The 13,592-nt window shown below is 46.0% G+C and overlaps 1 protein-coding gene across 3 annotated transcripts in view; it reads right to left on the bottom strand.

Moving 5' to 3' along the window:
• ST3GAL6 (ST3 beta-galactoside alpha-2,3-sialyltransferase 6) overlaps positions 1 to 13,592 on the bottom strand; it is a 70,003-nt gene that overhangs the window by 34,670 nt on the left and 21,741 nt on the right. Inside the window, exon 1 of one of the 3 annotated variants that reach the window (XM_081138697.1) lies at positions 9,058 to 9,278. The exons of the other annotated variants lie outside the window; for them this stretch is intronic. The gene's annotated coding sequence lies outside the window, so the exon portion shown is untranslated. Of the gene's footprint in view, positions 1 to 9,057; positions 9,279 to 13,592 lie in introns of those variants that run through there. 3 annotated transcript variants of the gene reach the window in all.

Here is a 13,592-nt window from a genome sequence, read left to right as displayed (position 1 = left end):
AACAAATGTCCTGGCTGTGCTGGGCTCTGCTAGAGTTGGCACTTTCTGGAACTGCGCAGGGTGTGGGCTGTCTGCTCACCCGGGGTGACCAGCCAGTCAAGGCTGCTAATCTCGCCTCCCTTGCTGCAGCTGGTGCCTCCCACTGCTGTTAAGACAGCCACCACCCTACATGCCACTGTGATAATCAAAAATGAAGGCTGTGTCAGGGGAAAGCAAATAAACGAAGCGGGCAAACTTTAGTTTCCACATCCTTCTAATTTAGTGTACATAATCCCTATGAAGAGTCAACACTGGTTGGAAACCAGAAGACAGGGTCTCATGGCCCAACTCCACATAATTCCCGGCTTGGGGACCTCGGGTAGACAGTTTGCCTCTTCCAACCTGAGTGCCCTCACGTGTTTACCAGTGAGAGCACACAACTAGAAGGACAGGCATCTGGCACAACACAAAAATATGTGCTGAGCGTGTTTGTGTATTGTATTGTTGTTTGTTTTCTAAACCTAAAGTGTGGAGGAGAGACTGTTCCATAACTTGACAGCTGCCAGATCCACAAGCTGGACCCAGGACAGAGGGGGGAAGGCTGTTTACTGGGAACCCCACTCAGAGAGTGATGGGAATCGACGTTCTGACATAAATCAGCACCCCTCCCCTGCCTCCCACTACCTGCGGTTTCCCGAGCACGCTGCTGTCTGACCTAGTCAAGCACCTAATTTCCCCCACCTGGTAGCATCCACACACTAGTATCCCCTCGCCCCTCCTTTTTACCCTGTGTGATCCTTTGGCACCTGCCAAGTGGGTGCAGGAGTCTATTTTGCCTTGCAGCTGCCCGGGACATGTCTCCTGTGTAAGTTTCCCTTAATAAACTCTACTAATTACCAGACTGCAGCGGGCAGCCTGTTTCTTTGGTCTTTTCTTGCCCTCTACTTGCAGAGGTAGCTTTTCATTCTCCGCGCCTTTCCCTGGGTCCCTGTGCACCAGCAACCGGCGAGCCAGGCAGGAGACCAAAGAAATGGGCTTTAGGGAAAAAGCATCTTCAGGGGAAATCTGAGGCTGGCCATTTACATCCATGTGGGGAAAGGTGGCCCCTCTGCTAGATACATGTGTGAGTACAGGGATGCCCCCAAAATTTATCAGCTAGTCTCAAGCCTTTGTTTGAGGAACTGCAGTGTCAGGGCAGGAAAATTTCTGACCGCAGTCATGAGCAGTTTGCTGGCCACTGACACTCAGCTAGAGGCAGAAGCCAGGGTTAGAAAAGTAGAGGAAGAACTGAAACTAGAAAAAGACATTGGAATGTCTACGGTCTGTCAGCATCAGACTGGCTGACGGAGGTGAGGGAGGAAAGGTCCATTCAGCAGAGCACGCTTCTTTCGTGGAAGCCCTGAGGTCTTCGTGTGCTTCTGTTTATATGTCCACGTGTCTATATATGTAGGAATTGTGTGGTATATTCTACCTCAGATGGCACTGCTGACTGGCAAAAGAGCTACGTTTAATTGGCTTAAAGGAATTAAGCACTTATATAAATTAAGGATTGGGTATTCTAAAATTTTCAGAAATACAGAAACCAATCCAAATACTTTTCAGGATCAAGCGATTTTGGAAAATGTCTGACAGTAAAACTAGTTTAAGTTTGTTGATTTAATTAAAACAGACATGTCTTTACCTTTACTTTACCTAACCTTATAAATTTATCAGCAAAAATAACAACTTAGAATGAAGGCTGATTTTGTCTAAAGTCTCATGAAGTTTTGTGGGCCACCTAAACATAACTGTTAAGAACCAATGAAATAAATAGATTTAAGTAGAATGAAAGGGCTTTAGGTGAAAGCTTTGACAATAACTGTAGAAGGTTTATGAAAAGAAATCTTTGGGGGGAAAATTTTAATGGGTGGTTAGGGTGGCCAAGATTAAAATGAATTTAACTAAGTGGATTTAAATATTAAAAGTAAGCTGTTGTAATATGAGTTTGGTTCTCTCTCTGTTAAAACGTTTTCTTAGACTACAGGTCTGCTCCTGATAAGATATTGTAACAAGTTTTCTGCCTAGAAAACAAAGATTCTATGTTCTATCAAAATAATTTTCTGTGTTTTATGTTGTCTTAACCAGGTCTTTGATCACTGAAGAAAAAATCTTCTCAATGATAAAAGCTAACCTTCTGCATTTGAAATGCCGCGGCTGAAGGCAGCAGCAACGGAATCTAGAGACGTGGCACGTGTGGCTGAAGTCCATCCTGCTTCTGCAGAAATGACCCCTCACTGCCAGACTTTTGCCATCCTGATGTCCTTGTAATATGGCAACAGTCTGCTCCTGAACCAGGGAAATTAAGATGGGTAAACAATGGTTGTCAATTAAAGGAACAGTCAGGGCTACGGGAACCCCAGACAGCTGCTTGGTTCCCCCAGGCTCCCTGGAAAACCCCACTCTCAGTATTTGCATTCCCTCATCCATCCTAGTGCTCTTAAGCTGGACTTAATTCAGCTGCTACACGGTGTGGGTTATCCATTGTGTCCCTGCTGTACGTTTGTCGTCTGGATGGGCCGAAGCCTTCCTCTGCTGCAAGGCTGATGCCCTCACAGTGACAAAGAGACTGTGAGGAAATGTGTTTGCCACTCGGGTTTACCTGCCAGATGCTCCCTCAATGCTATTCACCTAGCCCCACTATGTGCCATGGGATGGTGGCTCTGAACCTGTCATTGTTTTCCTTCCCGACCTCTGTGAAAGGGGCTCATTATGTGGATGACATAATGCTAACCTGTGAAGACTGGCCTCTGTGCAGAAAACCTTGCAGGCTTTGCTGGACCACCTACAACAGAGAGGATGGGCAGTGAGTCCACAGAGAATTCCAGGTCTGGGCACCGCACTCAAGGCCTCTGGAGCTGTACAAGACCTGCATTGTCACAAAGTACCAGCCTAACCTATCCAAAAAATGTGAAAGAGGTACAGGATTTGTGGGAATTCTGGGGTACTGGTAAACATTTGTGCCCCACCTGGCACCATGCCTTCAACCATTATATTGTCTAGTCAAGTAGGGACGTATGTGGGACTGGGGAGCCAAACAACAGGCTGCCTTTGAGAAGGTAAAAAGTCTACCTTTAGACAGATTCAAGTCCTTGGAATCTCCCAGGCAGGGCTGCCATCTGAGTTTGACATTTCAGTAACCCTGGAAGGCATGGGCTGGGCATTCTGGCACAAACAGCAAAAGGAAAGAGTGCCCCTTGGGTTTTGGACCCAATTATAGAAGGGAGCAGATATCAGATAGACTCCAACAGAACAGCAATTATTGACAATGAACACAGTTCTGTCACCAAAGAGCAGCCAGTGACGGTAAGAACTTCCCTTCTCACCAAGGAGTGGATGGACATGTTCCACCGGCCTGCCTCTCCCACAGCCCAGACTCCTCCTCACTGAACGGCATGCTCACGACAGAGGAACACTCTGTCCAATAGTCTTGTTTTCAGAGACGCAGCAATTATTAGGCCTGTTGAATATACAGACCCTCCAAATGCTCCCACTCCTATCCCCGAGTCTGCCCCTGCAATCTGCAGAGAAGGAATATGGGAAGTTCTGGCTGGAGCTTGGTATAATATGGCTCTAGCCAGGACCATCCATCTACCTGGATGGCAGCTGCCATCCAACCATCCACCAACACTATCTGGGTGGGAACAGGAACGATGGGCTGAATTAGGAGCCGTGACTGGTAATCGAGCATCAGCCTTGACCACTGATCCTGTACACTGACAGGTGGGCCGTTTTAAATGGAGTCACTTCACGGCTTAGACAATGTAAACGAAAGGTGTGGATAAGTAGGAACAAACTTTTATGGGGACAAGAGATTTGGGCTCACAAGAGCATGAGGCAGATCCTGTCTTCCATGTCCTTGCCCATAAGGCATCTACACCTCCAGATAAGCTGGAAGCAGACGTCTTGGCAAAAATACAGGCTTTAGCAAATGAGCCATCAGTTGGCACTGCCATTTGGGTGCACCTGAAGCATGGGCATGGCAAAGGTGGCAGGGCTGCCTTTAAAATACAGTGACCTGTCAATTTAGTTATTGAATTGAGGTTCTACCTTCTATATCAGTGATTTTCAATGTTTTTCATCTGATGGCATACATAAACTAACTAGTAAAATTCTGTGGCATACCAAAAATATATTTTTTGCTGATCTGACCAAAAAATGGCATAATTTTGATTCACTCACATCGGATGAGCATTGTTGTGTTGGCTGTTTTTTTGGTTTTGTTTTTTTACAATCTAAGGGAAATGAGGTCAGTGCCCCTGACTATATAGTCAGGTATTGCAAGTCTTAAAAATTCTTGTGGCACACTGGTTGAAAATCGCTGTCCTGTATAACCCATAGCAGCTGGGTTGGTGGAATGGAAAAATAGCCACCTTAAACTGCAGATAAAGTTATTAACTAGAAAACCTACTTTGGCTGGTAGACAAAGGTGCCTTCCCAAGCATGAAAACATTTAAATGACTAACCTGAGGGACCTACTGCACCCTACGCTAGGCTGGCAACTGAGACCGAGGCCCCCAGTAAGGTAAAGGTGAGGAAAACAAAGGACACAACCATAATCCCAACACTTGCCATGGGCCAACAAACTATGACAGAGGGCACCAGGCACTATGGTCTCTGGATCAGGGACCATTTCTGCAATGGGATGTTCCACCAGGATAAGTCCATTACTTCCCTGCATGGGAAGTGCTCAGTTTCTGGTGGGATCCTGTTATCCTACTGCAATGAGGACCTGTAGAAACACACTAGTAAAAGAGGGAAGAAGATAGAGGTCCTGGTCTGGTACATTCCTCCCCGTATTCACCTCCTCACGCCAGGAAGCACCACCTCGCCTGGCAACATGCATGGTTTACACGGCCTGACCAGCTTCCAAAGACTGTGGCCACATCAACCTCTAAAAACCAGGCTACAAGCGTAATTCTCATAGAAGGAGAAGATCTCCCAATTCAAGTCCCTGTATTTTTCTTTCTGATCCTAGACTCCTGCTGTTCTGGTGGCATCCAGTTTGTCTTACAACAGCCTAAGACATGCTTCATATGTAAGTTTCCCTTAATAAACCCTATTAATTAGCAGCCTGGAGTGACCAAGCTGTTTCTTTGGTCTTTCCCTGCCCTCTAATCACATTGGTAGGTTTTCAGTCCCGGGGTTTTTCCTTGGGTCTGCGTGCTCTAACAAAGCCAGCTGTTCTCTTTTGCTACACAGTTAAATGCATGGGTTTTGAGAAAGCCAGACTGAGACTTGGCTTATCCTTAGTGCAGCCTGTGCTGTATTCTTATTGGCCTGACAGGAAGATGCAACTGGGTGTTGTTTTGGCAGAAAGTCCAGCATCTAGTAATGGCAAAGGGAACAAAGCGTGTGAGTGAGGCACAGAAAGGTCTGCTGCCTCCATCCCCTCAGGCCTGTGCCTCCCTTCCCCCTTCCTTCCGTCTTCATCACCCACTGTAATGTATGCTGTCTTGATGTATTGTGGAGTATTATAAAAGTCGCCTTAAATTTATTTGGGTAAAAAGCAAAAAATAAATTGCATACTATTTAGTGGGTAAAAATAATAGTGTGGTTCTGTGTTTACTGAGAAATCATTGGTAAAATCTAAGTGATGGAGACGACTAGCGTTTGGAATTATCAAAGTTCAAAACAGTAGATGTTTGGGATGTTAGATGCATCACTCAAGTAGCTAATGGATGACTCAGAGACAGAGAAGATAGCCAGCCCAGAGTCTGGCCCTTATAATGTGTTCAACAAATGTTAGGTTTCCTTCCTCCTCTTGTGCTGGATGAGCTGCGAATGGCCAAGGAACTGGACTCCGGCCTGGTTCTAAAAGGCAATTCACCGTATATGTGAGAGAGGTGAAACTAGTCACCTCTTTGGCCACAGGCCATGAGGCACGCTTCATGATGACAAGATAGGGCTGGCAGTGCAGACGGAGCCAATATGGACTTGGCTTGTCTCATCCCTTTCATTGAATTGACCTCAGCAAAATGCTCATCCCCCCCCATGGAGGTATCACCCAGACATAAATACAGGATATGTTTAAGACTGTCCTGGAAGGCATTTCACCATGGGCCAAACAGTCACCAAGCAACCTACCTAAATGCCCAAATTAAATATTTAATGCTCCTCCCAGAATAACATCATTTATGCAAACACCCAACGAGGATGACACCAGCATCAGCAATTTTTTAAAAACGTATTTACATCTAAGATAAGACAGCATGTGATGCAGAGAGAAAAAACTCAGTTTACAATTCAATTTGCTTATCTGTCACCCAAAACACATTCTTTGGGAAATTTATGTATTATTTCACAGAGCACAAGTATGGGTAACTGACATTTTCATTGTTTTTCACTCACAAATGTGTTTTAGCTGAAAACAAAGAACTGTGAGAGAATGTTCTTTTTCCTTTTAAAAAGTAAAACGAGCCTACTCTTGAAGAGCCACTGCACACTTGAGGAAATTTAGGAAGCTTAGCCACTCTCTTATATTTCACAGACAATTCAAAGCGCCCACATTCAAGTTGCAAAATAGACTTGGACCAGCCAGGATATCCTTGTGATTAAACTATAGATCCTCTGCTTGCTCACAGGAAAAAGAATCCACAAGTAAACAAATTCTTCTATTATATTTTATAAATGGAATCATCATTTTGCTTTGAACAAAAGTAGTCAAAGGAAAACCAGTTAGAATGTCTGCTCTAAAAAAAATTATAGCCCTGGCCTCTGTGGCTGTTGGTTGGGCGTCGTGCACTCAAAGGTTGTGAGCTGGATTCCCCGTCAGGGCACATGCCCAGGTTGCGGGCTCGATCCCCGGTAGGGGTGTGTAGGAGGCAGCCGATTGATGTTTCTCTCTCACATCGATGTTTCTCTCCCTCTCTAAAAATCAATTAAAAAAATCTTTAAAAAAACAATTATGCCCTTCAGTATAGCTTCATTCACCAAAACAAGTTTTCCAGTTCTTGACACTAAACATCACAGACACCAGCTTCTTGGCTGCCGCTCTCCTAAGGCCGGGTTCCCTAAGACATCCTTTACAAAATTTATATCCTAAAAGCAGTTATTCATCTAAAGTGTGAGGAGAGGGCCTCATGGGAGAGTAGGACTCGCTGGCAGAGATCACACATTCATTTCTTCTTAAATTATACAGAACCGAATATATAAATAACCTCCATAAGTGAAAGTGAGCTCAGTCTTGGCAACAGGGTTTCCTTTTCTTTCAAAATAAAAGTATATTTTATTTGTGTGGAGCTTCAAAAACACTTCCAACAACCCTAGTATGTCCACTGCACTTGAACACCAAAGCAAGCTGGAGCCGCGGGTGCCCGGGCATGATCTCTGCGCCCCAGGGAACTGAAAGCTGCCCGAGGTGAGCTGTCCCCAGGTCACCCAGCCCGAGGACGGAAATAGACTCGCACTCTGACCACTTCATTCTCAGGGTTCCATTTCTGGTGTCACCCTGTCTATCAACATTAAAGGCAGAAGAGGAACTCAAAGGAGAGGATCCTAGCCCGCGGCATCCCGCAGTGCTCTGGGCAGCTCAGCTCCAAAAGGGCCAATTCAGACCCTGGTGAGAAGGCAGGGGCCCTGGGGCAGGAGTGTCCAGCCTGCCATGGCAGCCCCTGGGGTCAGCACCAGCTCAGGTTTGTTCAACATTCCTCGCTGGATCTGAATCTCTGGGGCTCAGGTGAGTGCACTGAAACAAGCACCTTGCAATTAGATTCTTACGCATGCTGAAGTGTGACGGTCGCTGCTCTGGGACACTAGAGCCTGCAGGAAAAGAACCACGGAGGAGGGGGAGGGTTCAAGTGAGATACGGAGACCACCACAGGGTATCCCACTGCGCTGAAAGCTCCAAGAGCAGAACTACCTATCATTTCATTTCCAGCACTTCTAACAACGCCTGTCACATAGAAGATAAGTAGACAGTTGTTAAGATAGTTACAGATCCCATAACTAAATGGTCTGTGTTCCTTTTTTATCCCAAATGCCTCGCACATGGAAAATGCCCAGTGAATAGTGGCTGAGGAGAACCATTAAGGTATATGAGGGCCGAGCATGTGCCAAGGCCTGTGGTAAGTGCTTCGGGTGTATTGTCTCACGTAACCCTCACAACTGTGAGAGGTGTGGTCACCTTACAACCCGCACTCACAGAGGAGGAAAATGAAGCTCTGAGAACAGCTGTCACTTTCCTGAGCTGATAAGCAGCAGAACCAGGACTCAACCCCCTGTCTACCAGACCAGAGCCCGGGCCTCTCTCCTGATGGCAGCTATTACAAATGCACACAGGCCCGTCCTTCTGACACCAGACTAACACCACAGCATGTTCCTCTAATTTGCCTCCCCCACCAGCTCCTTAAGCAATCACTTCTAGTGGTTGCTGAAATGGAGAGAAAGGTTATAGTCACAAACTGTGTTGAAATAAAACCCTATTACTCCCAACCCTGTTCTTCCCAATCCCATTCCTCTGGATTTTAGTAAATCCATTATTTTTTTTCTCCATGGTTCTGTGGAGTGTCCTAGAGCAGTGGTCCTCAGACTGTAGTGTGTGTAAGAAGCAAGTTAGAGGGTGCTTGGTTCATTCACTCCCGAGCCCAGAGCAACCATGATAGCATTGCTTATAAAAACAAACACAAAAATAACCTATAAAATGTCACTTGGAAAGGGTCATATTTTTATTTTTACTCTCTCCTATTGCTTTTTCCAGCAACCTACTAGAAAAGAAGTATGTTCAGCAATAATTCTGGAAGCATTGTTCTACTGACCAAGTATAAAACCCTGTGGGTATCTCAATATCACACACCACCAGGGAAGAAAAACCCTTCAAGCTCACTTTTCCCGACACGGAGCACGTGCACACAGACCCAGCTGCTTGGCTTCATTGCACTCAGTTTCCTCTAGACCTGGCTGCAGGCGCTTCCCAATGCCCACATGCAGCCTCGGCCCCACTCCAAGCTCTTGGACTGATCCCGGCCCAAGGAAAGGTAGCCTGAGGAGCCCTCAAGTAGCCGCTCAACAGCTCAGTCAAGTTCCTGCTGATCCCACACTGACCTTGGACATATCTGCCGGTCCTGGGTTCCTGTTGTCAGTCCCCGAAAGAGAGCCTCGCTCTTCAGCGCCTGCCTCCTCCTTCAGCCACCCCAGCAGCTCTGCAGCTGGACTTCAGACTCGTCAGTAACTAGGATCCTAAACCACGTCCTCAGCCATTCTGTGCCCTTACGCTCTCTGCTTCCTCCGCGACAGGTGCCCTGCTCTTCTGGCGGCTGTCTCCTATCACACCCGGTCACTGCTGCCTAACAAAAATACCCAATAACTTGCATCTTTATGCAAATTTAAAAAGGACACTCCCTCTGTTTTCACATAACCCCAGGGCCACCTATGTGGCATGGGCAGGATTTCAGCCACAACTTTTCCCTTAGCCAGGTGCCCCGTTCACGGCTCACCTCCACCACCTTGTGAGGTGGCCCTGTGGACAGCCTGTGTCCGTTCAGCCCGGGAGAGGCCCCTCTCCATTCAGGTCTCCACCACGCCTCAGCTCACACTGAGTCCCACCCGAGACTGTCAGAGCTTGACCAACAGATCTCACATCCTGCCCTCCTTCCTCTTGGTATTAATTACTCAGTTCACGACTATTCTCTGCAATCACACGTCCGTGGGAACATGAGCTCCGGCTCTAGCTATGCATTAACGTCTAGATCCTGGTCCAGCTCCATGGCTGCCCTAAGCCTCCTAGACCTAGCCATTTTCATATAGCCCAGGCCTTAGCGGAGACACCAAGGACCCACCGTGACAGATGAAAGGCCTCAGTCCTCCTTAACTCATTTATTTACTACCCCCCCCTTTTAAGTGTGGTCCTTATTACTAACTAGATGATCCAAATGTGTCCACAGCCTCATTTCCATACCAAGCACCTCCGCCCTCTAGCAGTGGTGACCCTGTAATAGCACAGGTCATTACGTACTTACTAAATGCCCAGCTCTGCACTACCCCCTTTGCGCTCATGATGATGAAAGCAGGGATACTATCATCCCCAGGCTGGAGATGCTTAACTCCCAGATCAGTGGCCAGAATTCAAACTCAGATCTGTCTGGGTTTTTTAATTGTACACTATAGGAAACTATAACTACTATATTTTTAAACTATAACATCATGAACATATTCACTTAATAGCTTTTTAAAGTAAAGTAAGAGACTGATACACATTAAATGTATGCATTTATTAAAATACACTTACTTAGAAACATTATAATATGAAAAACTATTCATTTTATAATGAAAGAGGTAAGTGTTAATGAATCAGTAGTCTGGCTGACAGGACTTTGCTAGGAAGACCTGAAAATGCTCAATAGGCTAGATGTAAAGAAGGAAATTGTGGATATAAAATTAATATGCAACATTACACCTGAAAAGGCTAAATTTAAATCTGAAGTGTTGAGCTACTGTTATTTGATACAAATTAATGGGGAGGGGGATTCTGTCATTACTGAGTATATTAATAGAAAATTATAAGTTGATTTATGTGCCCGCCCCCAAAAATACCTATTTGTATAATTTCAACAAATTAGACCGACTGTACACATTTTGACTGATTCCTAAACACATCATCGGTTTGCCCTGGCCAGTGTGGCTCAGTGGTTGGGCGCCTTCCCATGCACCAAAAGGTCACCAGTTAGGTTCCAGATCAGGGCACATGCCTGGGTTTTGGGCTCAATCCCCGGTAGGGGGCATGCAGGAGGCAGCCGATCGATGTTTCTCTTGCCCTCCCTCCTTCCCTCTCTCTAAAATCAATAAAACCATATTTTAAATGCATCGTTGGTTTTCCTCCTGCAGGCAGAAGAACACGTATAACTAATCAGCTGACGTTTCTCCTCACCAGTCCTGCTAATACAGTGGCATGCAGCTAGTGTCTACACACAAACACACTTTCTCTTTCAGTTTCTGACGAAAGCCAGTGCTTTTGTTAGACTTCACCCTTAGCATGTGTAGACAGAGATTTTCACCTAAAGCTAAGCTGTAACTGCCAAACCAGATAACTGAATCTTCCCCTGAAAATTGTATGTGCTCACTGCAAAGAATGATGTTTTGGCAGAATTTGTTTTTCAGTAGCACAGTGGGACACTCCCAAATCATTCAACTGATAGCTTGCTATTGTGCATGCTAAAAATAAACAAACTGAAGTTCCTGTTTTTGAGATTTCTCCCTTTAGATTCAACTATATTTCTGGCTTGTTTCAATTAGTATAATGCTTTTGAAACAATGTCCAAGTTGTTGCTTCTACCAGGAATTCACTCCTTTCTACTGCTAAGTAATATTCCATTGTGTGGCTATACCATAACTTGTTTATCAATTCACCAGCTAATAGATATTTGGTTCCTTTTCAGTTTTTGGTTACTGTAAATAAAGCTACACATTTAAGTACAAGTCTTTGGGTGGGCATATATATGTCTTCATGGGTCATATAGTAAATGTATGCTTGAATTTATGTGAAAATGTTATATTGCATTCTGATGCCTATTTTTGATCAACAGATTTGCTTCAGCCTCTCAGTTGAAAGGAAAAAGCCCCTACCCAACAATTCAAATTATTGACACCACTGGAAGCCACACCCACTGACAGAGGTAAGAAATGATTGATTTATTAACATCTGGCACTCATATGCATGTGCGCTCATCTACTTCAGGATGTGGGGAACAGAGTTCAGTCTGGTGAGGGAGCCAAGTTACGTTGTTTCAGACTAAGTGTGATCATCTGTGATGAAAAAGCTAAATACTTTAAGACTCTGCTACTCAGAGCGGCCCACTGACCAGCAACATTGGCATCACCTGGGATCTTGACAGACAGGCCGAATCTCAGCTCCATCCCTCCATCCACTGAGTCAAATTTCACGTTAACAAGATCCCCAGGTGATCCAGCTCCACTGGGGAGGGAATGATGGGCCACTGAGAGGATCAGGGCTTCACCAAAAATAGTTTTTGAGAGGAACTAGGAGCTTGTTCTGTAGGCCATGCTCTCTCCCTTCAAAGTCCTTTGGGGCTTGATCTTTTAAAATTTCCAATCAACAGAATTTTCTCCGAAGAAGCTAGTGAGACCTTCTGAAAGTAGCTTGGAGAAAACTTTCACCATTCTAGGGAACGTCTGTGGTTCCTCTGTAAACGCCCCACTCATCTTAGTTTCTATAGTTTTCAGTCTCACCCTCCCACTTACCACCAGTGTCGCTATGACACTGCCGGTATTTTTGAGAAGAAACAGAGGCGTGGGCAAAATTAGGTTTACAGTTGCTAGTATGGAAAAATACAAATTAATAAACAAGGATAGAAGAATAAACTGTGCTTCAGCGGGAAGCCCCTTCTGCCCACCCCTGCACGCGGCTCCTCAGCCTGGGCCTGCAGGACTCACGCTTCCTCCGGCACGGCCGCCGATGTGCCTAGAAGTGCCAGCCGAGTCACCAGCCACACCTCGACACCAACATTTCCAATGACCGCACTCACGATCTGGACCCAAGAACGACAGATCTCAGAGCTGGAAAGACTGCAGGGCTCAGGCCATTGAAACGGAGCAAGGTCTTAAGTCTTCATATTCCACAAGAAACAGCCACGGTTTAGAAGAACTGAAAACCCTGCCAAAGGTTACCTGGCGAAAAGCAGCAGCGTCAGCCGCACAGGAGAACATTTTTACGTGGATTCTGCTCCAGGGCGATGCCGGCCTCATCTCTGTTCCGCCCCAGGCCTCTCTGAGCTCGGGGGTTTCAGTTCCTGAAGCCCCTGCCCTGCGAGGCGCTGCCGGGGCCTGGGCCTCAGCCCTCCACCGTCCCTGCCTCTGCTCCCAGGTCGTCTCTTCCAACGCAGCACAAACACAAGTGTTCTCAAGCTTTTATCTTAATCCTGTTTCCCAGACCCAGGTTCTCACTGCTTCTCAGCGGCTAGCAATAATCTCTAATCTCTCTTCCTGTTAAACCAGCCCATGCGCTGCACCTGCCCTAAAACCTTCAAAGCCCAGCCCTCGCTTTGTCACCTGCCCCACAGGAAACGCTTACGTGGCTTTCGCTATCTGCCAAACAAACAAAGTCCCTTAGCCTGGCACTGAAGACTTCTATCTTCTCTTCATGCAATTTCAATTTTTCCTTCTTTATTTAATTTATTCTTTGTGGGTAGCAGCGTAATTAGGGGTTAAGGTTGCCCACCTGGCTATCAGCCCTCCTGGGTTTGGGTCGCAGATCTACCTCTGACTCGTTGTTGGGCCCTGGGAGTTGCTTAACCTCTTTACACCTCAGTTTCCCCTCCTGTAAAATGGAAGTGATGGTGCCACCTAATAGAGCTATGGTAAGTAGTAAACATAAGGCACTTAGGTAAATGTCTGGCACATGGTAAGGATGCTCCTAATCTTGTTTTAATTCTTTTAAAATAAATGAAGCATTAGCTGCCCATACACCAAACCCTCCCTAAAAAACTAACTTCACAGCATCCTGGGAAAGGTCCTGCAGGACTCACCGTATTGCGTGAGTAACAGCCTCCAAGAAACTAGGCTTCCGCGGCAGTGCCCGCAGGTATGTCTGCACGTTCATTTCAACAGCTCGGAGTCTCTGATAG

The sequence above is a fragment of the Miniopterus schreibersii genome, assembly GCF_964146895.1.
Source record: "Miniopterus schreibersii genome assembly, chromosome: 5".
In the NCBI taxonomy this organism is placed as follows: domain Eukaryota; kingdom Metazoa; phylum Chordata; class Mammalia; order Chiroptera; family Miniopteridae; genus Miniopterus; species Miniopterus schreibersii.
This window is presented reverse-complemented; position numbering and strand designations above follow the sequence as displayed.